Genomic DNA, 26,064 nt, shown 5'->3' with positions numbered 1-26,064 from the left:
CTGATCTATGAAAGAGAGTACAGAGTCATCACTGTCTGTTTCAGATTTTGGTGCATCTTTTATCCATAACAGTATATGAATATAAGAAGCACCTTTTGCTTGGTACTTTAAGCCAAGTGAAATCAGCAACTTCTCCAAGAGGTGGATTTTTTTTTCTTGCAGATGGAGGGGAGCATGGTTTGAATCTGTGGTCAAAATACCAACAAACATTTGCAGGAGCCAAAAAGCAAAGTTCTCCTGGTATCTTCAAATTGATGTCCTTAATGTGAAAAGTGAAGTAAATCATCCCATGCATGCCCACAACTGAGTGTAACAAACCAAGTAGGTGCATCTATTTTTGCAACATACATTTCAGTTCCCCATGATGACAATAGCAATACTTGTTGGTTCCACGTTGGCATGCCATCAAATTTATCAAATTGTATTCCATGAATTTTGTCAACAAATTCTTTTGCAGATAGATTTTGTAGATTAACTGCAATATTTATGAAATACATTGATGAAATCTTGAGTACTCTGCATATACTCTGGTAGACCTGTGCTCAGCTGCTGATATTTGCACTGGGCAGTCATCATACCACCCACCTACTCCAGTTGGAAACAGTTGTGGAAAACAGTGAGCCTCTAAACTTTCCTCCCATACACTAAATGAAGCCCGTTTTGCTTGTTTCATTTGAAACAGATCAACATTATCGGCAACAATTTCTTTTGAATAGAGTGATGCACATTATATAGTGTTTTTTTTGTTCTTGGTAGGCACACCATTTACTCGAATGATACATGGTTCATCTATATCTCTCGCTACACCCACAGGTTCCATAAATCTAAAGGTAAGTAGACAACCTTTAACGCCTTTCTGTAGCTCCGTCAGTGGTAGTTTACCAGTCTTTGGTTCCATACAATCTATTGCTTGAAAAGGGTGTATTCATAAATATTTAAAGGGAAACGGTTTTAACATTGTGGGCTAAGACACGCATTCATCTTCCCCGCAAGCGTAAAAACGCCTGCCTAAACCACAACTTTCCCGTTCTCTGCCTTATCCATGCTCATGCCTAAACCACGCATATGCATGGTTAAGGCAGAAAACGGTGTGCGGTCTAGCTGTGCAGATGGGTGGAGAAGAACAGAATAGAAAGAATCGGGAGAGGTAAATGGGGCTGGGGTGTATTTGGGGGGTAATTTTTAGGGGTGGGAGATGGTTTTAGGGCTCAGGGTGTGTGGGGTTTGGGGTAGTTTTTTATAAAAAGGGGGCAGCATTTTAGGGCTTAGGGCGGGGGTCTGGGTAGTTTTAAGGAGGGAGAGGCAGTTTTCAGGGGTGAGGGTCAGTGTTAGGGTTAAAGGTGGGGGGCTGGGGTAGTTTTGGAGAAGAGGTCAGAGAGCGGAGAGAGGAACAGGAAGGATTGGGAGAGGTAAGTGAGTCTGGGGCAGTGTTTGGGGGTACTTTTTATGGGTGGGGCAGTTTTAGGGCTCAGCACGGGTGGGAGGGACAGGGTAGTTTTTTAAAAAGTGGGCATGGTTTTAGGGCTCAGGGCATGGAGGTTGGAGTAGTTTTAAGGGCTGGATTTTAAGGCTCAGGGGTGGGAGGGAAGGGGCAGTTTTCAGGGATGGGGGTCGGTTTCAGGGCTGAGGTCAGGGGGGCTGGGGTTGTGGTAGTTTTTAGGAAGGGGCAGGGTTTTAGGCCTCATTGCGGGTGAGGGGAAGGGGTAGTTTTAAGGGGAGGGCAGGTGAGTTGTAGGCCTCAGGGAAGGGGGTTGGATAGTTTTAAGGGCAAGGGGTCAGTTTTAGGGCTCTTGGGGTGGGGGTTTGGGGAAGTTTTAAGCGCAGGACGTGCTCAGTGTTAGGCTCAGGGTAGGAAGGGATCAGGGTATTTTTACGGCCAGGGCAGAGTCAATTTTAGGGCTCAGTGCGGGGAGTCAGAGTAGCTTTATGGGCAGGGCAGGTTTGTTTTAAGGTTCAGGGTGGGGGGAAGGGGCAGTTTTAAGGGCTGTGGCGGGTTGGATTGCAGGGCTGGGTTAATGGGCATTAGGGGCAGGACTAGGGAGGTGACCGGGTGCGATTTACCAAGCATATTCCATTACCAAACATGATTTTACAATGAAATTTGTTGTAAAGGCATGCATGGTATAGGCATGTGTGGCAAAGACAGAGTTGGGGTTCTGACCGCATTGTTTAGGCATGCGTGATTTAGGCATGCATGGTTGTGTCATACAACCATATTTAAATCTTTAAGTTCTTCTGGAATTGAAACCATCTGTAACTTATTATGTATATCTCTGGCCGGCATTTTGTTGTTCTCCAACTAATCATAGTTTTAGCTTCAGTGCAAAACTCCTTCTCCTATACTGCTTCATGTTTCGCAAACAAATTCTGTTTTACTCTATTTTAAAACATTTTCACTCGTATCTCTTTAAATTGTTTCTGTCTCCATGTCAAACTCCCTGTGTTCTTATAACATTTTTTACTTTCAAGGTAACTTACTCCTTGTCCTTTCTGAGTTGATTTCAAACTTCACTTTTTATTTAGAACTTTCCCTCATTTTGCATTTTTTTTAGAAACTCCTTAATACTCTTACCAGCTACTCTTTTTCCCCTGCACATTCTCCACCTTATGTTCCTTTTTACTCTCACTTTTAAGCAGATAGTACTGTTGTTTCTTTTTCTTTCTTTGTTGTCTTTTGTCCAGCATTGTAATTCTTCTTCTTTAAACACAAGTAGATATCTGGAAAGCAAATAAAGAATACATTTATCTTTAAAGAACATAGGGCCCAATTTAGATCTTAATGGGACCCCGTTCTCCCTCTGTTGCATAACTTACAAGTACTCCATCAAGCTGACAGAATTTCAACAGCTGTATTTATATGTGTGGCAGCTCAGTCTCCGTCTGAATGGACAGAGTGCATTCCAAGGAGTAATCTGTTTCCCACTGCTGACGCGGTGGACTCCTATGCTGGCTAACAGTACTCCATAGCCATCAGGATGGCAGGATTGTGCTGACCATATTTAGATATTACAGTTGTGTTGGCGTTATTCTAGCGGTGGATCTCTGACGGATTATGTCGCAAGGTCATGTTCAACAGTGTACTATGCCTGTGGCTACTGGATGGATGCTAGCAGCACACACCTGATGCATTTTGGCTAATTGATAACACCTGCATACCACACTATAAAACATACTCCATTTCAGACCGTGATCCTTTGCCATTCCACTGCACAACACCATTCATAAGTCAGGTATTCATGTTTATTCTCCCTTTGTTTATTTTTCATTTGTCTTTTTTACTTCCATATTTTGCCGGTCCTCTATTTGATTTAATTTTATATACTCACAATGGAAGTGAGGGGAAATCATGGTGAATGAAATCATTACAGGAGAGCCACAATTGTTTATAACTCAAGTCCAAAATACAATCATATCTCAGAAAAGGCAAATGTGGGCCAGAATAGTTGACAGAGTGAGTGCTGTGGCAAACAATTTTCACACAAAGGAGGAAGTTAGGAAGAGGTAGAATGACCTGCTGGGGAAAGTATGTTCCCTTGCTTCCAAGCATCACCTGGAGGCCCAAAGGACTGTGGTGGTTCTTCCAGCCCACCCTATCAACCTTTTCCCTGAGAAGAGAAGGTCTCTCAGATCCTGTATCCTAAAGGCTTGGTAGAAATCCCTGATCGAATGTTTCACTAAACATAAATGATGCTTTTCTTACAATTTAGCTGTTGATAATGTGTTTACAAATATTTACTTCAAAATACAATGTATTAAGTTGCCTTTCAATGCAAAGTTGTAGCATTATTTTTGTTTTCCTCATTTAACCAATATCTAAAATATTTTTGTAAAGATATGAATTAATTCTCCATTTTACACGTCATTTTTCCTTGTTTGATTGTATGAATGTATTCTGTATAAATTCAGATTACAGTTTTCAATCTCCATCAATGTTTACAATATGTCATGGTGCATGTAAGTGTTTCTACACTTCTGAACAAATTATTAATATCCCTTATGGACTAATTCAGTTTATTTCTTCTTAATATCTTCACTAGGTATGTTACACTCACAAATTTACAAGCGTTGTCAAAGATTTTTTGAAAAGACTACAACTAGCCCGATGCCTGACTTTTGGTGGCTACTAATATTATTGCAAATAGTTTGTAAGCAATCCCTCTCATCTTACATAAATTCACATTGTTCAATGTGTAATGTATTTTCTAATCACTATATTATGCAATGTTGTGAAATGTGGTGTGGTATAGTTTGCTGGGTTCACATTTACATGATACTTAATTGATTTGATGGTTTCTATTTCACTAACCAAATTATCAAATCTACAAATGTCTGAAGTATGTCAGTATACAGGATGAATACATGATCTTTAGTTATTATAAACAAGACTTGATATGTTCATATGAAGACTAATGCTATCATTATCACAAAGTTGTTCAAAGCTCAGCTCATTACCCGGGTAATCCTTTGACTGGTGAACTCATATTTCTCTGCTCCATTATGTTGTATAGAAAGTTTGGTAAATTTCATATCTGTGACATTTTTGTTTTCCAATATTTCAGAACAATAGTTTACTTGGTATTTTGAAGAGGTTCTGTGTGTATATTAAAATGTTAAGAAACTCATACTCAAACAACTGAAAGGTACAATAAAGATATCAACTGTCTCCCACATTTTAGGTTGCTTCATTTTTTAATTAAAAACATTTGATGTACAAACCAGACATGTAAAATAATTCTCATGTTCAGTTTATCATAGGCCCAACATCAAGAACATGTGGACCTCCATCTGCCAACAGCAGATGATACCTTCACTCCACACCGGGAGCAAGCCTTCAGTGACGATAATACTCCTCCAAGTCCAGATGACTAGGAGCAGCCAGGTCCATCTGGTCTGCCTGGGCAGACAGCTACAGTGAGTTTCACTCGCTGACACCTACACCACCCACCCCAGCTGTTACCACATCTCAGCCTCAGGATAACCCCACTCCCTGAGTCCAAAGGACCACATTACCAACCTTGTGCCCCCCCAGTCCTGGCTGCTGTTGAGCCAACACAACCACCTCCAGTTCAGCCAGGACCCAGTGGGATGGGGCACAATGGGTCAAATGCAGATTAGCGCGGGCAGGGTCTGTGGGAGGGAATCTGTGGGCCAGCACAGTGAGGCCACTGGCTTCACTGTCATGCAGGCCACCACTGACCAAGTCTTGGAAGCTATCACTCAGTCCCAAGACATGATGGGCCAGGTTGTCACTGGGCTCCAGGTGATTAAGCAGTTACAGACGGAGCACAACTACCATCTGGACATTTTCTACTCTATTTTAGGCTCCTTGACGGGGCTGCTGCAGCACTGTTATAATCATATGTGCCGGGTACTTCCTTTACCATCTTACCCTGTCTGTGGTTCTTCAACATCTGGCCAAAATACATCTGCCACTGACAGGGAGGCCCTGCCACAAGAGGAAACACCTGTACCCCCACCCCCAGTGCCTGCAACTGTGGATTCACCAATAACCATAAGGTGTTGCCACTTATCTGGACCAGCAGGAGAGGTTGGCAAGACCTCCACAACCACCAGGAAGAGATGCAGGACCTAATTTCCTCCAGTGTGTGACTACCATTTACTCTGTGGACTATTTTTATGGACACATTTAACTTTTAGATGACAAGTACATTTTGGACAATGGACTTCAACTAATTTAGTCATTCAAAGTCTGATATATTACTTGGTTAATGTGTTCTTTTTGCATGTTACAGCATACATTTTGAAAAGGTACCATGAAAAAGATTGTCAATGCATAATGGGATAAGATGTAGATAATGCTTTATCCCTTGATGCAAAATCACAAAGACAAAAATCACACATCAAATTGAACTGTTTAAATACATTACAATGATTTTTATGTTTTGAAATCATTTAAATACATTAGTATACATGCATCATCACAGTTCTTCAGCCTATATTTGCTGTACTGTTCCATACTTTGACACTATGAAAGAACAGGATATTATGAAAAGTCACAAATTAAATAAGCAAACTATTCTTGATTGATGTCATCAGCTGGAGCCAGATCCTCTAACTCACAATAGGAATCTCACATCAATAACGCCAGCAGTGGAAATAATGGCAATCCTCCATTTGGTGCCCAATTTTCTTTTCATTTTTCATACCCATACAGGTCAACTCCCATCAGAAGATCGACTGGAAGGCCATAGTTAAGAAGGTGCAGACTCTGGAGGTCTGTAAGTGGCGCAGCCCCCATTGTCTCAAGAGATGGAAGGATCTGTGAGGCAGAAATCCAGCTTAGCCAGTCCTCCCAACATGGGAAGAGTGTGCGCCGCACCCTGACCTCCCTCATGGCCGCATACCGGCGATGGCCTATCCGAGCTTGATGTAATAGGAAAAAATAGTACAAAAGTAGGAATAAATACACAATCATCAATACAGCAGTGAAACTGTAAATCAATCAGTGGAAGAACAGTTCATTTATACAATTCTTTTTATATGTTTTAATCAGACGATATAATAGCCTAAATCAAACATATAACACTACTTCAGGACAAAGAGTTACAAACCATACACAAGCAATATATTCATGAGTCGATAAACTTGCAGATCAACAAAAATTGTACTTCAATCATCCTTCTACTTCTTCAAAATGTGGTTGTTAACAATACCTTGCATGTTAATCCATATGGGAGATGGTTGCATCATATTCACATCTCAACATAATGGCTGCTACTACTTATATTTAGAAAAAGATGTGTATTGTAAACAATCCTTACAGGTATTAGTAAATATTCCTCACAACCTCTCCTTAAGTAGCAAGGTCGACGTGGTTTGGGCCATTCTAAATGTGGGCCTTTTCAGGACTATAGGACAAAAAAGTACTGCCTATTTCAGACAAAGCATGTCCAAAATGCCTAATGGGTATCAATAAGATGCAAATGAAAACACTTCAAAGTAGCATGGATGTATCCACTAAGCATAGTGCCACATCGCAGCTTCTTTAAGGCTTTTACTTGGAAACCGTTCACTTCTGCAAAACCGGGAGTAAATCCCGCTCTCTAGCCAGTGCAGGTCGGTACATCCACATCTAGAACAACCGCTCATCTTGGTTGCAGCTTTCGCGTTTAAATTTATGCTTTCTTAAACATAAATGAAGAAAGAGGGCAAAGGGTTTCCAATTTTACCCAGGTATAGTAGGTTTATTAGGGTAGACCTCCTTTTTTTCTATATATCCCAGCTTGATGGGCAGTTGAGAGCCCAACAGCAGCATCAAGGGGGTAAGTTCTTTTTTTGAGTGATTCTTGAAAATAACGTTTTTCTGTTACAGCAACACATTATAGCATCAACATAAAGGTTGACACCCGTCCAATGCACAAGAAGAGTTCTGGAAGGTGTAGGTTTTGCACTAGGTGTATGATGATGTGTTTTGTATATATATATTTTTTTTATTTGATACCACTATATTTGTGATCACTACTAAAGGACTGTTTTGAGCCGACACACGCCTGAATAATAAAAAAAAAACAGATGAGTTTGTTGGATGTTATAAGGGCCAGTTGCACCAAACAGGCCACAAATTTCTGATTGTGTTGGGTGTGATGCTCCATTACAATTGTGAAGGACGTTACTGTTGGAAAATGGGTTATTGGTAGGGCAGGTAGGTACCTACACCTAGCAACAAGCCACAAACCTCCACAAAAGTACAGTTAGGTCTCAGTAAATTAATCCCAGCTCTACCCTTGGTAGCTTGGCATCGAGCGTCAAGGCTTAACTTAGGAGACAAAGTGTAAAGCATTCAAATATCACACAACAGTAATTAAATAAAACACAGGGAACAGTTTAAAAATCCAAAACCAATTTATAAAAATAGCTTATATTTTTATCTTTAAAATGACACAAAAACGATTAAAATCGGTTCAGGGGAACCGGAGATATGAATTTTTAAAGTATTATTATTTTCTAGGGCATAGAAACAAAAAGCGCCAATCGGGTCATCTGGTTGCACCAGGACCGGGACAAAGTCAAACTTTCAGGCCGACCGCGATGGAGCCCTGCTCGGCTACAGGTCGCGGGAGGCCTCGGTTAAAAAGTTACCTTCTGACTTAGTCTTTATTTTGAAGTTTTTCTTCACCGGGACGAACCTGCCAGTTGGATCCGACCTCCTGGAGCCCTTGTCCGGATACGCGAAGTCGGTTTCCTCGGTGGTGATTTCTACCTTCGGACTTAGTCGTTTTTTCGAGATGAAAATCCTTCGACCGGGGTAAACCTGGATCTTGATCCGACGTCCGTGGAGCCCTTCTCGGATACGATGGCTGGAAGGTCCCGGTCAACTTTTTACGTTCGGACTTAGTCTCTTTTTCGGATGTTTTTCTTGACCGGGACGAACCACGAAGTCAGGCCGGGTCGCGGTTGAGGCAAGCCGGCTAGAATTTCCGCGTCGAGTCGGTCACTTTGTGGAGCTTTTTTCTAAAATTTCTCCAATCTTTTCCAAACTTCTGGGGCTTCACCCAGATGTTCTTTTAAGGTTCTTTTGGGGTCCACAGCTCACCCCAAGGGTCCAGAAGTTCTGTGATGGTCCTTGGGAAGTGCGGACTTCAACTCCCAGAGTGCACCTGGCGCAAACTCCTTTTTGGCCACTGGGCAGTGGTCAGCTGGTCACTTTTTCAGGAGTTGGTGCAGGGGACTCTGGTTTAGCAATTTTTCACCTGTAGCAAACAGGGAGTCCCTCCTTGAACCAGTTGAAGCCAGGCAAAGTCCTTCTTGTGGTGAAGCCCAAGTGTGCAGCTGGTGCAGTCCTTCTGAGTGCAGGGTCCAGGTGCAGGCCAGGGGTCCAGCAGGGCAGTCCTTCTTCTTCTTTAGTTCCTTTCTTGTTGAATTCTGGAGGGGATCTGAGGCGTGGGTGCAGGTCTGCCAGTTTTATCCTTGCTCCTGGGTGAAAAGCAGGGGGGCCTTGGTCCTCCAATCAGGGACAGGGTCGTCCCCCTGTGATGACCACTTCCTGGGAAGTGTGGCAAAAATCCATCCCAGAAGGCAACAGTCTCTAAAAATCCAAAATGGATGAATCTGATTTTTAGAGGAGAGATCTGGCTGAGCCCACCCACTGGTGTGGCTAAAAATCATAAACACACCCCTCTCCTGCCCTCTCCTAATCTAATCAAGGGGGCACCTAGCTGTCTGGGGTTGCAGGATGTGGGGGTGTTGCTGGGTGCTCCAGATGTCCTTCTCTGCCTTTGAAGACCAGTTTGGCAGCCCTCCCCCTTCCTGCTTCCCCATCTGCTGAGGGGAGATTCTCTCCCCCAAGCACATTCCTTTGTGTGAAGTCAGGCCACTTCACACCTCATTAAAGTAGCCTGGCAGAAGCTGCTGCAGGCTGGCCAATCAGAGCACAGGAGCAAAAACAATGCAGAGCTGAAATTGGCAACTTTTTAGGTAAAGTCTAAACTTTTTACCTGCACTAGTTATATTAAATCCAACAACTGGAAGTTGTGGGATTTATTATAACAATCAATTTGATACCAAATTCTTGGTATGTAACATTTAAGGAGACTTTAAAATTTAAAATAAAGTCTGCCCATTCTAGCCTATGAAGGCCATTTACTTCAATGAGGGAAAAACGAATTTGGCTGTTTTTACCTCACCAGGGCTTATAAATCTATTTTTATAAAGTCCCTGCTTATAGTTACATGGCACCCAGCCCTAGGGGCACATAGGGCACACCTTAGGGGTGACTTATATGTAAAAATAAGGTAGTTTAAGACTTTGGAAGTACCTTTAATTCCAAAGTCGAATTTGCATATAACTTTAATTTAAAAGCAGCCAGCAAGGCAGGCTTGCTTTTAAAATGACACTGGGCACCTCAGCAATGCACCTAGGTGTGCACCACCTATGCTGTGGTCCCTAAACCTACATGCCCTACCATATACTAGGGACTTATAGGTAGGTTAACTTAGCCAATTATAATTAGCCTAATTTGCATATCCATTTTACACAGAGCACAGGCCCTGGGACTGGTTAGCAGTACCCAGGGCACCATCAGAGTCAGGAAAACACCAGCATAAAGTGGAAAATGGGGGCAAAAAGTTATGGGGCCCTTGCAATCAGCCCCAGTTTCTCACACAACCCCCCCCCCAGCCCACACGCCCAGGAGACTCAGCCCAACCCTGGGAGAGTCTTCCTGGCTTGTTAGGCGAGGAAGACAGTGAAGAAAACTGGCTGTCCCTTTGCAGGGCCTACTCTGCCTTATATCCTCCTGTCAGGGTCACTCCCTCTGGGTAGTGAAGCCATCCCAACAGTAAAAGGACCCAAGTCAAACTGAAACTTCCCTCTAGGGGGGTCTTCCTCCTCTCTCTCTGCCAACTTGGGTAGTGAGGTGCCCACCTCCCCTACTCCAAACTTTGCTAGGGCAACACCTAGCTTACCCAAAGAGGTCACCCAACACTTGAGCAACCCCACCATGACCAACAGGGTCAGGGGGCCTACTTTGCTATTGGCCCTGGGGTCTGCCTCCCAGGCCAAGTACAGTGCTGCCAGGAAGGCTAGCACCCAGCAGAGGCTACTGACAGCTGTCAGTACCCAGAACCACACCCTAAGCTCTCCACTGACAGGTGGCTGAGCTGCTTTAGGGGCATCTTTGGGGTCCTGGCACCCCTCTTGCTGTCTTGAGTGGGGGGCTACCACCTCCTGTGGCAGACACCCTCCTTCCACTCTCCCTTCTGTCAGTGCAGGGGCAACACCCTGCATCTGGACAGCTGCCTGACTACTCAGGACTTCCTTGGGGTCAGGTGAGGCCTCACCAGTGCCAACTCTGGGCTCCCCCCCTACTGGGGCAGAAGGCCTTTGGCTCCCTGGAACTCTCTTTAAGAGTGGCCTACCCTTCCTTTTCTTCTTTCCTTTTCTTGGGGACCCCTGTCTCCTAACTGTAGGGACTGACTCCCCAGGACTTTGGGTTGGGGGGGCGCCCTGGGCGACCACCCCATCTGTGACCAGACTCTCCTCTGGGAGGTCATTGCCCAGGATATAATCTAGGGGGAGGTCAGCACTGACTACCACCCTAATCCAGTCAAGGATACCCTCCCTCTCTAGGGGCACTATGGCTACAGGTTTGGAGGTGACCTCCCCTGTGGCTATCCTGACTTTCTTTGTCTTTCCTGGGACATACATGTCTGGGGTCACTAACCGGTCACTCACTACAGTGTGACTGGCACAGGTGTCTCTCAGGCCAGTGGTAGGGATCCCATTCACTTGAATGTGGTGGAAGTGCCTACTCCCACCCTCAGGGATCACCAGCTTACCATCTGGTCCTGTCTCCCAGCACAATGCTAGGAGGACTTCATCATCTGAGGAATCCTCCTCTATGGCTACACTGGACAGCCCAGTGCTAACCACTTTCTTTGGACAGGCTGCATCTCCTCTGAAGTGACCTGTCTGCTGACAGTCAAAGCAAGCCCTACTGTCCAAGAGCTTTTTTAACCCTGGGTCTCCCTGTCTCTGCATGTCAGATTGGGAGTGGGATTTACTCTCCTCCTTCTTAGGGTTCTGGGGTACAGAGGGAGTCTCTGTGGTGGGCTTACCACCTCCCTCCTTAGGTTTTTGGGGACCTGTCCCCCCCTTCTTGGAGTCTCCCCCCTGGGACTTGACAACCACCCTGGTTCTCAACCACTCATCAGCTGCCTCCCCTAGCTCTCTAGGGTTGGTCAGCTTAGAGTCCACTAGATGCTGGCGTAACCTTTCTTGGATACAATTGGTCAAGATGTGCTCTCTCATGATCAGATTGTATAACCCCTCATAAGTATTTACTTTGTTGCCAATAATCCAGCCCTCTAGTGCCTTTAGTGAGGTGTCCACAAAGTCAACCCAAGACTGGGTACTGACCTTCTGGGTGTCCCTGAACTTCATTCTATATTGCTCTGGGGTCAGACCAAACTTCTTGACTAAGCACCTCTTCATACTAGGGTATGAATCTGCCTCCTCCCCCCTTAAGGTCAGAAGCCTATCCCTCCCTGAGTTGGGGACCAACTCCCACAAAAGGGAACCCCAGTATTGAGGCCTAACCCTTCTCATTTGGAGTGCCCTCTCAAAGGCCCCTAGCCACTTATCTATGTCATCCCCCTCTACATAAGCAGGAACCACCCCCTTGGGTAATCTGGGGCAAACTCCCCCACCCATGGACACCTCAGCTTCTTTATCGCTGCTTCCATCTTTTTTTCTTTGCTTGCCCACTTCTTTTTTTCTAGGGCAAGCTTATCTGCCTCCAAAGCTATGTAGGCTAGCTGGGCTTCCAGCTCTCTCTCCCTGATGGATGGGTTCTCTCCTCCTGAAAGGACCCCCTTCCTACCACTAGCTTTGGGTCTGCCCCTAGTGACTGTATTTACTGAGGACCGTTCCTCCTCTTCCTCACTTGGGGTCTGATGCCTTCCCTCCCCTGAGTGGTTAGAGTTAGCATCTTCCTCTTTTTCTTCCTCCTCTGGAGCTTCCTCTGTCTCTACCTCTTGGGCCTCAGCCCATGCTGTCAGGGATTTAATTAGGATTTCCTTCCTGAGATTAGTGGTTGCAGGCAACCCTCTCTCAACACACAACCCCCTAAGCTGGACTACTGTCAGTGTAGGTAGGCTAGCCAGATCAAGCTCCATAGTTCCCTAGTTTTGTGTCAACAAAAACTTTTTGCAAAAATTGGTAACAGGAATTTAGAAAAATTACAAAAATTCAATAATTGAAATTAATCCAAATTAATTAAAAAAAAAAATTAAAATTAAAAATTCAAAACAATTTTTGCACTAGGACAATTTAAAGGATTTTTAATTTGTTTTATCTAAAACTGTAACGTGATATTGAACACAAGTACAGGATCCCGTCGCTGCTTCCAATTATGTTGGAAAATAGGTTATTGGTAGGGCAGGTAGGTACCTACACCTAGCAACAAGCCACAAACCTCCACAAAAGTACAGTTAGGTCTCAGTAAATTAATCCCAGCTCTACCCTTGGTAGCTTGGCATCGAGCGTCAAGGCTTAACTTAGGAGACAAAGTGTAAAGCATTCAAATATCACACAACAGTAATTAAATAAAACACAGGGAACAGTTTAAAAATCCAAAACCAATTTATAAAAATAGCTTATATTTTTATCTTTAAAATGACACAAAAACGATTAAAATCGGTTCAGGGGAACCGGAGATATGAATTTTTAAAGTATTATTATTTTCTAGCGCATAGACACAAAAAGCGCCAATCGGGTCATCTGGTTGCACCAGGACCGGGACAAAGTCAAACTTTCAGGCCGACCGCGATGGAGCCCTGCTCGGCTACAGGTCGCGGGAGGCCTCGGTTAAAAAGTTACCTTCTGACTTAGTCTTTATTTTGAAGTTTTTCTTCACCGGGACGAACCTGCCAGTTGGATCCGACCTCCTGGAGCCCTTGTCCGGATACGCGAAGTCGGTTTCCTCGGTGGTGATTTCTACCTTCGGACTTAGTCGTTTTTTCGAGATGAAAATCCTTCGACCGGGGTAAACCTGGATCTTGATCCGACGTCCGTGGAGCCCTTCTCGGATACGATGGCTGGAAGGTCCCGGTCAACTTTTTACGTTCGGACTTAGTCTCTTTTTCGGATGTTTTTCTTGACCGGGACGAACCACGAAGTCAGGCCGGGTCGCGGTTGAGGCAAGCCGGCTAGAATTTCCGCGTCGAGTCGGTCACTTTATGGAGCTTTTTTCTAAAATTTCTCCAATCTTTTCCAAACTTCTGGGGCTTCACCCAGATGTTCTTTTAAGGTTCTTTTGGGGTCCACAGCTCACCCCAAGGGTCCAGAAGTTCTGTGATGGTCCTTGGGAAGTGCGGACTTCAACTCCCAGAGTGCACCTGGCGCAAACTCCTTTTTGGCCACTGGGCAGTGGTCAGCTGGTCACTTTTTCAGGAGTTGGTGCAGGGGACTCTGGTTTAGCAATTTTTCACCTGTAGCAAACAGGGAGTCCCTCCTTGAACCAGTTGAAGCCAGGCAAAGTCCTTCTTGTGGTGAAGCCCAAGTGTGCAGCTGGTGCAGTCCTTCTGAGTGCAGGGTCCAGGTGCAGGCCAGGGGTCCAGCAGGGCAGTCCTTCTTCTTCTTTAGTTCCTTTCTTGTTGAATTCTGGAGGGGATCTGAGGCGTGGGTGCAGGTCTGCCAGTTTTATCCTTGCTCCTGGGTGAAAAGCAGGGGGGCCCTGGTCCTCCAATCAGGGACAGGGTCGTCCCCCTGTGATGACCACTTCCTGGGAAGTGTGGCAAAAATCCATCCCAGAAGGCAACAGTCTCTAAAAATCCAAAATGGATGAATCTGATTTTTAGAGGAGAGATCTGGCTGAGCCCACCCACTGGTGTGGCTAAAAATCATAAACACACCCCTCTCCTGCCCTCTCCTAATCTAATCAAGGGGGCACCTAGCTGTCTGGGGTTGCAGGATGTGGGGGTGTTGCTGGGTGCTCCAGATGTCCTTCTCTGCCTTTGAAGACCAGTTTGGCAGCCCTCCCCCTTCCTGCTTCCCCATCTGCTGAGGGGAGATTCTCTCCCCCAAGCACATTCCTTTGTGTGAAGTCAGGCCACTTCACACCTCATTAAAGTAGCCTGGCAGAAGCTGCTGCAGGCTGGCCAATCAGAGCACAGGAGCAAAAACAATGCAGAGCTGAAATTGGCAACTTTTTAGGTAAAGTCTAAACTTTTTACCTGCACTAGTTATATTAAATCCAACAACTGGAAGTTGTGGGATTTATTATAACAATCAATTTGATACCAAATTCTTGGTATGTAACATTTAAGGAGACTTTAAAATTTAAAATAAAGTCTGCCCATTCTAGCCTATGAAGGCCATTTACTTCAATGAGGGAAAAACGAATTTGGCTGTTTTTACCTCACCAGGGCTTATAAATCTATTTTTATAAAGTCCCTGCTTATAGTTACATGGCACCCAGCCCTAGGGGCACATAGGGCACACCTTAGGGGTGACTTATATGTAAAAATAAGGTAGTTTAAGACTTTGGAAGTACCTTTAATTCCAAAGTCGAATTTGCATATAACTTTAATTTAAAAGCAGCCAGCAAGGCAGGCTTGCTTTTAAAATGACACTGGGCACCTCAGCAATGCACCTAGGTGTGCACCACCTATGCTGTGGTCCCTAAACCTACATGCCCTACCATATACTAGGGACTTATAGGTAGGTTAACTTAGCCAATTATAATTAGCCTAATTTGCATATCCATTTTACACAGAGCACAGGCCCTGGGACTGGTTAGCAGTACCCAGGGCACCATCAGAGTCAGGAAAACACCAGCATAAAGTGGAAAATGGGGGCAAAAAGTTATGGGGCCCTTGCAATCAGCCCCAGTTTCTCACAGTTACATTAGCCAAATTACAGGTGACATTGCATAAAACGTACTTATGATACAGTGGATGTTCCAAATGTCACACTGGTGAGTTGGTATTGTAGACAAACAATAGTGAGCAGGTGAGCCAAAATGACTACAAATATGAGAACAACGGCAACATTGTTTAGTAAGAACATATTTTAGATATGTCTTCACTGAAAAATTCTAGTCATTTTGTGTTAAAAGTTACAGATTGGCATGATGCCTTACTCCTGTTTTTTTTCAATAATGATTTTGGTAGGCATCCATTTTGTAATAAAACAGACAGGAATGTGCACACATTGTTGACAGAGTAACGCATACATATGTCCAGATGATGAATCAATAATGAACAAAACAATTAGTTAAAGGGACGTTCACAGATAGACAATGTACAATGCACAAAGGATATTTTTGCTTTATATAGATTTTTGTGACATGAGTTCACTATTCAAAACAACCAATTTGAACCAATATGAAACTTTCATAGGTGTTAGATAATACCTGTTGAAAACTGAAATTGATTAAGAGAAATTATCATAAATGAAATAGGAGGAATGATGGGAAATTACAAAACTGTGAGAAAATGGGTCCTGAAGATGTTCCCTACATGCATGAGGTAATCCCTTGAAGCAGGTGAAATACGTAAAATAGGAAATGTTTGAAAAGAAACTGATGATCATTTTTCTTTACACAGATACAATAAAAATTTTGAATATGTCTTTTCAGCATCCACAGGAGCAAGCAAACGGCACACTGGACATGAAAGCAGGGAAGCAGCTGACCACTGTGTGTAAGGTTGAGAGACATCAGACACTGATGGGCACAGTAGCATGGAGGGTGAAGGGACGGAACGGAGTCCAACAGCTCATGATCTTCTTTGGAGGCCTCCAAAGTGACCAGTCCCTAGTGGTGGTGGACCCTACAAGACCTGTGCCATCTGCATCCTTGTTCACTGCCCAGAGACCCATTGCCACCCTCCCTCATTGCTGCCCCCAGTTGGCCAAACCCAACCCTTAAATTAGCTGGGGTCTCCTTTGCTCCAGGCACCTCAACCCCTGTCCCTGTCCCACCGGCTGTGCTGACTGAGGAGGCTATTGACCTTTCATGCAGCATCTCTGTAGGCCAGGCAGCGATTGTGAATGGCACCAAGGGCCTTAGTTGCTAAATGCAGCAAATGGTTGCATATCTGGATGCCATTCATAGTTCGATGTCTGGCATGCAGAGATTGCTTGTGAAAATAGCCTCTGCACTCACCGAAGCCCGCCAACCAGCCCATCCTTTTGCCTTAACTCAGGTCTCGCCCTCATCCCAAATCCCATTTCATACCCCTAGCCCAAGCACACTCACTTCTTTGCAGGCACTCACTTCAAAATACACAAGCAGCACACTCACACACACACACACACATAAACACAAACACACAAAGAAACACAGACACCCAAACAACATGACACAAAAAAAGGGAGCACAATCCCTCACACTCCAGCATAAAATAGCCCCAATGCATCATGGTAAATACAGTCATTTGATTTAAAGATAGAGAATTTTTTCAAAAAGTCTTTCACCTTAAGTAGGTGTAGCAAGTGCCGTAACTCTAGACACGTGTTTCTGGCTTTCGGCCGTCATCAGCAGAGAGAAAATATATCTGAAGGGGTTGCTTGAAATGCCGCCGAACGTCTTCACAGGTTTTTGTACCACTCAGTAGGCGAACAGGTGCATCACCAGAGCTCGTCAGCTCGTAGACTCACGGGAGCCGTCAATTAGACACACAAAAAAAAGGAGCACACTGCCTCACACTCCAGCATAAAATAGCCCCACTGCATCATGGTAAATGCAGCCATTTGATTTAAAGATAGAGACATTTTTCAAAAAGTCTTTCCCCTTAAGTAGGTGCAGCAAGTGCTGTATCTCTGGACACGTGTTTCTGGCTTTCGGCCGTCATCAGCAGAGAGAAAATATATCTGAAGGGGTTGCTTGAAATGCCACCAAACGTCTTCACAGGTTTTTGTACCACTCAGTAGGCGAACAGGTGCATCACCAGAGCTCGTCAGCTCGTAGGCTCAGGGGAGCCGTCAATTAGACACACAAAAAAAGGGAGCACACTGCCTCACACTCCAGCAAAAAAAATGGCCCCAATGCATCATGGTAAATGCAGTCATTTGATTTAAAGATAGAGACATTTTTCAAAAAGTCTTTCACCTTAAGTAGTTGCAGCAAGTGCCGTATCTCTGGACATGTGTTTCTGGCTTTTAGCCGTCATCAGCAGAGACAAAATATATCTGAAGGGGTTGCTTGAAATGCCGCTGAACGTCTTCACAGGTTTTTGTACCACTCAGTAGGCGAACAGGTGCATCACCAGAGCTCGTCAGCTCGTAGTCTCACGGGAGCTGTCAATTGGACACACAAAGAAAGGGAGCACACTGCCTCACACTCCAGCATAAAGTAGCCCCAATGCATCATGGTAAATGCCAAACAACATGCACACTACTGACACTATACCTACAGGTACCACACCCACAACCACCAACACACCCACAAACACCACAACCACCAACATCCCACAACCACAGAACACCCACAAGCACCACAACCACAACACCCACCTCAACAGCACACTCTTCCAAACAAACACATTCACACAAAGCCACACCTACATGCAATACAAAACCCACAAAAACCCAAATGTACACACTCAACCGAACACCAAACACCTGCTACACTACACATATCCAAACATATACCAGACACACATGCAGCTGCAAAACACACCAACACACGCACAACCTCACCAGCACACTTATCCAAACAAACATACTCACACGAATGCACACCCACAACACCAACCAAACACAAACACACACACTCACCTGAACAAACACCTTCCACAAACACACACCCAACATACTCTAGATAGACCAGACCCATATACATATGCAAAACAGACAGACACATACACATCAACCTCTCCAGCTCCCTCTACCTCCTAAACCCAATCCTCCCCCACCCCTCCTAACTGTACTTCTCCACCCAAACTCACTTCTTACCCTTCCCTGACCCCTGTGAAACCCAAACTCACCCCTACCAAGAAGGATCCTTGAGGTGCCTGCTCTATGCCCACTAGATGACTCTTCCTTCATGTTACCCCTTGGCAGCTTATTTAGGAGGCAAGTTCTGGACCAAACACCCAAGAGTTGATGTTGTGCTTCATGTTTGTGGAGCAAAAGTATTTTTTTCGCTAATAAAGATTTGGAGAGTGGTATCCTTTTCTAAATAACATTATTTTCTTTTTACTAAGTTTGTCTGACATCTAATTTCTTTACAAGTCATTGATTAGTAACAGTGTAAATTATGAAAACCTATGATACATAAACTAACAATTATGATCATAAACACAATATTTGTTTTTTAATACATATTTGTACAGTACATACATTAGTGATAAACATTTGAAATTGATATGGTAATTTTTGTGCAACCGTTTTCATGATAATGACACACCATTTTTTAAGTTTTAATACAGATGTGTTTATTTTAAACTGGTAAATGATCAAAATAAACTCATATGCATTACACATTTAAATAATTTGGAGTAAATTAAAATGTCATGATTTTCCAAAAATACACTAGACAAGGGAAAATATGACATGCCTAAATATATACGACGTTTTCAGTTTTGCACAAACACTGATTTTACATTGTTTTGTTGCCAAACCTTTTTCATTGTGTAGTGCAATTCTACATTTCATTATATGTGTAACATTAAAGAAATGTGTAATTCATATGTTTATGATTTGATACTTTATGAAAAATGATCAAACACACCTGTATGGACACATTTTGAATTTGGAATTAATATAACTTTTTGTGTAGGTGTCCATTAGCATGAAGGCAGCTTGCACCAAACTTGTAAATGCAAGAAAATTATTCAGGTATGTTTCTTTAAATTTCTTAAGCTACCACATTACAAACATATGCATTGCACATTAATAAAATAGTACATGTATGTGTGAATTAAGAATTCATGGGTCCAGGGCTAATTTAAACAGACATTTCAAAAGGTAACAGGTAAAAAAGACACCTACCTTTGATTCTCGTGATGACGGTGTTGATTTGCTTCGTGGTCAAATTGCAGCAGCAAAGGACAGACTAGGACAATCGGGTTCATGATGGAAAGGGAAGTGAAAAAAAGAGGTAAGGGTAAGATTCAAGTTTATATCCATTCCAATCTGCCAACCCAGATGTGGACGTTTAGCCACCACAGTTATGTCGGAGGAAAGGCTCATCGTAATTGGCCTGGCAGAAAGACTGGCTGTACTCCCTCCGACAACCGCTTTTGCCTTTGGCGTCGCTGAAATGGGAAGAAAATTCTGACAGAGACTGTGGCACTCCGACCAACTTCCGTTCATCAATCTGCCAGCATCAAATACAGAGGGCGGACCACCTAGTAGGCAGACCGGGAAACCAATGGAAGCGCGTCAACGGCACAAGATCCACCAAGTTCTGAATCAGGCCCTTTATTTCCTTGTTTCAGTCATGGACCAATATCCATGCAGCATTTCCTTTAGATTATCTTTCTTTGTACTGCATCACTATGGTTATGTCTGATATATTTGTAAATGAACACATTTAGTGTTGAGAACATGACTAAGCAAATGTAGGCCATAGGTTAATTAACACTTTGATGGTTATTTAATGTGTAGTCATATACAAATATGTGCCCACAAATTATTGTATGTGACGGTGTGTGTAGACATTTGTTAAATGAGCAGGAACATGGTTTGGCATGGCACACAGGAATTGTTATATTGGTACATGGGTGTGTGAGTTAGTATTATAGTGCCACAGTTGTGAGGGCATACATAATATGTGCAAAGGAATCCTTTGCATTGTCATTGTATGTCCCAAGGTGGCAGTAGGAGAACACAGGAACTTCAATAATATTTACAACTGCATGCAAGACCTCTTTTGTGTGGCCTTTGGTGGGTTTGCACATACTTTTGATGCAAGTCAACACCTTCTGCTGCCTTACCAATCATTTCAGGCTGGGGGCATTCCATGGGTGGATCATGGCCATTCATATGTGTCAGCTCAATGATTTATGCACATTGCCAGATTGAATACAGCTACTAACTATATGAGTGCTTGAAAAAGGTGCTGCTCCCAGTCCCAAGCATAACAATGTGATAAATCTTTAGTGCTGCTGGTTATTTATTCTGACAACTTGTACTACAGTCTGCAGCACACTTGGAAAGGGGACAAAAGATTTAAGGATTTTTTAGTAGGAATTTATCCCTTCCTGGCAAAAAACGTCTGCAGTCCATAACACAGACACCCTAGCACAACACTGCAAGTGTGTCTGTGCTGTTGGTAGACTTATACAGTGCCCCAGCACATGGAGAGACTACAAATGCTCCATATCTTTGCAGATATGGTGCATATGCACTCTCCGCATTGGACACAAAACAGCACAATAACTTTTGTTGCTGGACTGGGCTGCATGAGAGATTAGTAAATATTACACCCAGTGGTGTACATTTGGTTATCTATTCTGTTTCACTACATCCACTACATGTACATGGAAGACTCTATTGAACCTATTTTTGGAATTAATCATTTATATGTCACATCCACGTACAAATAATTAGCTGTGCAATTACACTTACTAATCAGTAACCCATTTCCATATGTTCCAGTCCAGGAAACCCTCATTTTATGGTGCAGTGTTGAGATATATAGGAATCATGGGCACTTTGATGGTACTTGGCTACCACATTTGTGAAGAATCCAATATGGTCTACATTCGCCTTCACATTGATTGAATAGTTGTGTTTTCGATTGCAGAAGATATTTGTAGTAGCTGCAGACGGCAACAATTGCACATTTGTGCAGTAAATGGGAAAAAGTACATACAGAAATACCACAATGTTTTAATATCTTTGCTTGATTTGTTGACTGTTTTTTGGAAAATGTAGGTACTATGAGGTGAGCGTGATGACAGCATCCAGCACAGATGGCAGAAAAGCAGAAAAAGCACCCTTGAGATACCAGCCAGCATGGCCTTCAAGAAAGAGCCAGAGCTCAACATATTTAAGACTGCCATCATTTTGACATGTTGTGGGATGGCATTGGGACATCCTGTTGCTGGTTGAAGACTTGATGAGATATTCTCTAACAACTCCAGGATGCTTACCTATTTTAGTCTGTATAGTTGGATTACCTCCTCCTCCCTGAGATAAATGGGGCTGATCTTTCAGTTGAATATGTACTCCTTCCTCCTTTGCTGTCTGTTCTCATCTCACTCCAACTCCCAATTGCAAAATAACTACCTCCTTCACATATATGAGCTTGCCAGAGAGTTTTGGGTTGAGGATATTTGTATACTGATGGCCTTGAGTCGTTGCGTTTGCAATGTGCAGGGTTCTGGCACATTCCCATTGCTGTGTTACACTGCATTACTCCACATCATGCTGTAATCTGTTAATGAATCCCACTGTGTTTCTATTGAGTTGAGATTTGCATGGGAACACCAACCTTGCAGTGCAGCACTTGCACCACGTAAATCCTAAAAAAAGATGCACTTTAGTTTCTAGATTAAAAGATTGGGGGGGTATAACTTTTTAAAAGAGTCTGAAGTCCGTAGTTTCTTACAGAATATAAACTATGGCATAAACTGGCTACGGTTATTAAGTGAGATTGGCAGATTAAGGATTCCATGGTATCTCAGACCATCAGTATGTTATGCTAATGTTAACACGTCCTTCTATATTAATTTATACACACTTGTTTTAGGCCAATGAATCTTGTGACCCAGTGGTGAGACTCCGTAGGACGAGATAACTGATCAATATGCTAAACAATATATCAATAATGTCATTGATATTTACCATCACAATGCACTTTACTTTAGACAAAGACATTAATCAAATTGTTGACGCAACCATGGCCTTTCAGCCATGAATAACCACACCTTCTGATAGAATTTTATGAATTTTATTCCCTATTGATTACAATCTACGAGCAAAAGTGTTAATCTCAATACCAAAAAACATAAGAGCATAGTCACGATATGGCAACTTTGATAAGATTTCATTAATGCAAGAATCACAAACATAAGAACATAGCACGGCGTGAACATAGATTAGATTACAGCAAATGTCATATATGTGTCAATTCAGCATAGCGCAATGTCAGTCATCTGTCTATTTGCGTCAGTCAGAGTGATCTCCTATCCTAACCACTAATTAGCATCAGCATGTTGGGCTTCATGCAAAACAATTTAGAACACCAATTTAGAAAACATCTAGCTATGGTCTCTATCAAAATGAGCAGTTGGTACCTAAAAAGGAAAAGCAAACAGACAAATTACAAATTGCATTGTCATAATTACCCTCCAAGGATTAGGTCAGCACACAGGATCAGTCTTCGTCTTCAGGACATCAGTCAAAACGCCATCAGTCTAAACTCATCTAAAGGACAGGGGACACTTCCCTCCTACGGAGGAGAAGTGTATAGGGCAGTCTATGGGCAAAGATGGTTTTAATAAGTCTCAAAGTCACCAAACAGAGTGACAGAGTTTCTGGATAAAATCAATAGCATTCCCTACCTAGTTCTCTCGACCTGTGACATGGGTGTTTATCCCTTTTCCGTAATACCTTCCCCCAAAATTCTATTGGACATTTACTATACCCCACTATCTTTAACCTATCAAATTAAGCATTAGGTAATTCTAATTGTCACCCCACGATAATTCATAACATTTTGATTGGTCTTCATAATTGACGCCTTCGGAGGTGGCACATCCGGGGGTTACTTCACCGTTTGGCACGTCTTCTCGGGTCATGAGTTCCTTTGTCCATGGTTTAAACGTCCTTATACATTACATTAATCTACATTTGTTTCAACTTTGTATATAAAGTCATACTAAAGCAGCAAGCATGCGGATGAGAACACAATTTGTACTGATATAATCATCTTCCAAGTTGAAGAAAAAGAGCATTTGCAGGGTCATGGCCCTTTGCCAGTCAGCACACTGGAAAACAGAAAAAATGCTTTTAATATGAGAGCTAGGCAGCTAAAACCCACAGCTCATGCTAACTTAAGGCCTATGAGATTTTAATATAAATGCAACATCATAAATGTTAATATAAACCATAACATAAACAGTTTTACTCAATCATTATTAGTTCATGTGTATATATTGGTGGCCACACACATTATTGTCGTAATTCAGATGCGTGTTTAAGCAAAATCACTATTATTGTCGTCTTCTATGCAACATCGTTAAGCATTGATATGAGCATTTCATTGTAATATATGTTATTTAAACTACGCTCTCTCACTAATATACACTTTTGTGTGAAGTGAAAACTAAGAGCGTTTCCATTGCTCTGAACTATCGTGTATTCTTTTTACCTTTTTTCATTTCAGTTTGTTATATGTTAATTTTGTATTGCATGAACTATTTAATTTAGATTTTCTTTTGTTGATTTTCTTCAGAAGGACTGGATCTTCCTTGCTTTAGTGGTGCGAAATCTGTATCTTTTAGAGGGAATTTATTCTTAAGCTTGCTATTCGAATATTAACTGGCCCAATGAATTGAGTAAATCGTATTTGTACATTTTTGCATTAAATATTCTGTAATTTTAAAAGCATAAAAGATATTAATTGGATATCACCTGAAGTGAATCTTTATCTCACTTTGAATTTACTGAGTTACTTTGCTAGGGAACTTGTGATACCTTGTAATGACATTAAAACAAGTTGTGTAAGGACTCTAGATTTGTTTAAAAAAATAGAAAGCCCAGATTTAAGAGGGCCTAGCGCCTCCTTGCGCCACATTAGCGTCATTTGTTTTACAGTAATGTGGCCCAACAGGGCCAAATTCGCCATGCCATATTTACAAAGTGGCGCAATGCATGCATTGTGCCACTTTGTAATCCCTTGCGCCACATTATGCTTGCACCAGGCATAATGTATGCAAGGGGGGGAGGGGGGATCCCTATTAGGGGGACTGCAAAAATGGTGCAGTGGAATTTAAGAGATTCCACTATGTCATTTTATGCGGCTACTGTTAACACCTGAACAGAGCAGGTGTTAAAAGGGGGCACACTATTGCTTTCAATGAGCCCCTTGAGCCCCTATGTACTGTGCAGGATTAGTGCCAAGATTTTGGTGCTAATCCTACATAGTACATCAGTAGCGTCAAAGATTTTGACGTTATTGCCCCTACTCTGCGCCATGATGTGCCACATATTAAATACAGCGCACACATGGTGGCAGTAGGGGGGTGGTAAGGGGTGCAAAAAAGTGGCGCTGCATTGGATGCAGCGCCACCTTTCTTAAATCAGGCCCTAAATATAAGAGTGATTATAAATGTAGTAACACAAAATCCATTGATGAGCAAATAGTTTAGATGTAGCTCACTTAAGCGAAGAAGGCTCTTAAATCACTACAACAACTTACTTAATATCATAGCTTGAGCCAAGTGCAAAGGCCGTTATGAGATATGGATTATCAAAAGTAAGAGAGTCTTTTAAGACAAACGCACATTAAAAAAATGACACTTGGCTTAATGGGGAAAAGCATCGATGAGCAGGGGATGGAAGGAAGCAGTCATTTATGCATTGACAACAGTACATTTTTTTAAAGTATGGGCCTGATTACAAGTGCCCTGTTTAAATTGTGTGCTTTTATCTCAATATTGCAGGGATCGCAATTATAGGTGGTGCGATGATTTTTAGAATTCAGTAACTAACAAGAGCGATAACATTCAAACCACAGTGTCTCACTCAGAAGTGGACCGGGGGCGAAGTGGCCTCTCCTGCAGTTCTCCACACGTTCTGGATTCACCACATCTGATAAGGAATTCAAAATGGCTTTCTGCACTAATGGGATTCTATTCAATCTGGCACTTTCTGATGGGCCCTTTAGCTCCCTCCCCCACCAAAAGTGGATAAACCAAAAAAGGCCTTCATGCAGCTAATTATTACATAGGGAAAACCCCAATGTATCTGGTTATGATGGGTTCTTCCTGAATGTTGTTTCGTCATACATGACATGATCTGACCTGCTCTAGTAAAGGAATGCAACTGTACCACCTCTGTCTTGTCAGAGTCTCTCTTATGGCATATACACATCTGAGATGTGAGCACGGGATACAAAGCAGCTGTGTCAGAACAGAGACACAACACTCACCTGATTAGTCCTTATTGTAAGTCTAGCCACTGTCCTGGTACTCCATTGCTACGGATATTATTCAGTGGTGTAACGAAGGCCCCAAAGTACAGGGAGTGCCCTGAGCAGATTACACTAGCCTAAGAGCTCCTACGTGAATTCATAGGGAGACCGTGCATCTGCTTTGCAGTTAGGGCCCCCTCAAGTTTCGTTACGCCACTGGTATCATTGCAGCCACGTGCAGATACAGTCCATCAATCCATTAAGAGAAGAGCTCGCTCCAAAAGCGCACTGAACTGTCTAATTTAAAAATTCTCCTTTTTTCATCAAATACAAATAACACATTAACAGCTAATGTGTTTCATTCACTAAATGCTATGGCACTTCTTCAGGAACTAAAGAATAAGATAAAAACAGAATACTATTTTCACACAAGAATAGGAATATGTTTTTCTTAGCTAAAAAAAGGTTAAAACACAAAATAATATATAATTGATCCTGATACCTTGAAAAAAGGT

General features: G+C 42.8%; 1 protein-coding gene across 1 annotated transcript in view; it reads left to right on the top strand.

The window, feature by feature from the left end:
- The window catches only part of LOC138297376 (pro-neuregulin-2, membrane-bound isoform-like), a 1,431,716-nt gene that overhangs the window by 881,812 nt on the left and 523,840 nt on the right, over positions 1–26,064 (top strand). The window lies entirely within an intron of this gene.

This window comes from Pleurodeles waltl, chromosome 1_2 (assembly GCF_031143425.1).
Source record: "Pleurodeles waltl isolate 20211129_DDA chromosome 1_2, aPleWal1.hap1.20221129, whole genome shotgun sequence".
In the NCBI taxonomy this organism is placed as follows: domain Eukaryota; kingdom Metazoa; phylum Chordata; class Amphibia; order Caudata; family Salamandridae; genus Pleurodeles; species Pleurodeles waltl.
Note: the sequence above shows the minus strand (reverse complement) of the source record. Positions and strands in the feature narration are given on the sequence as shown.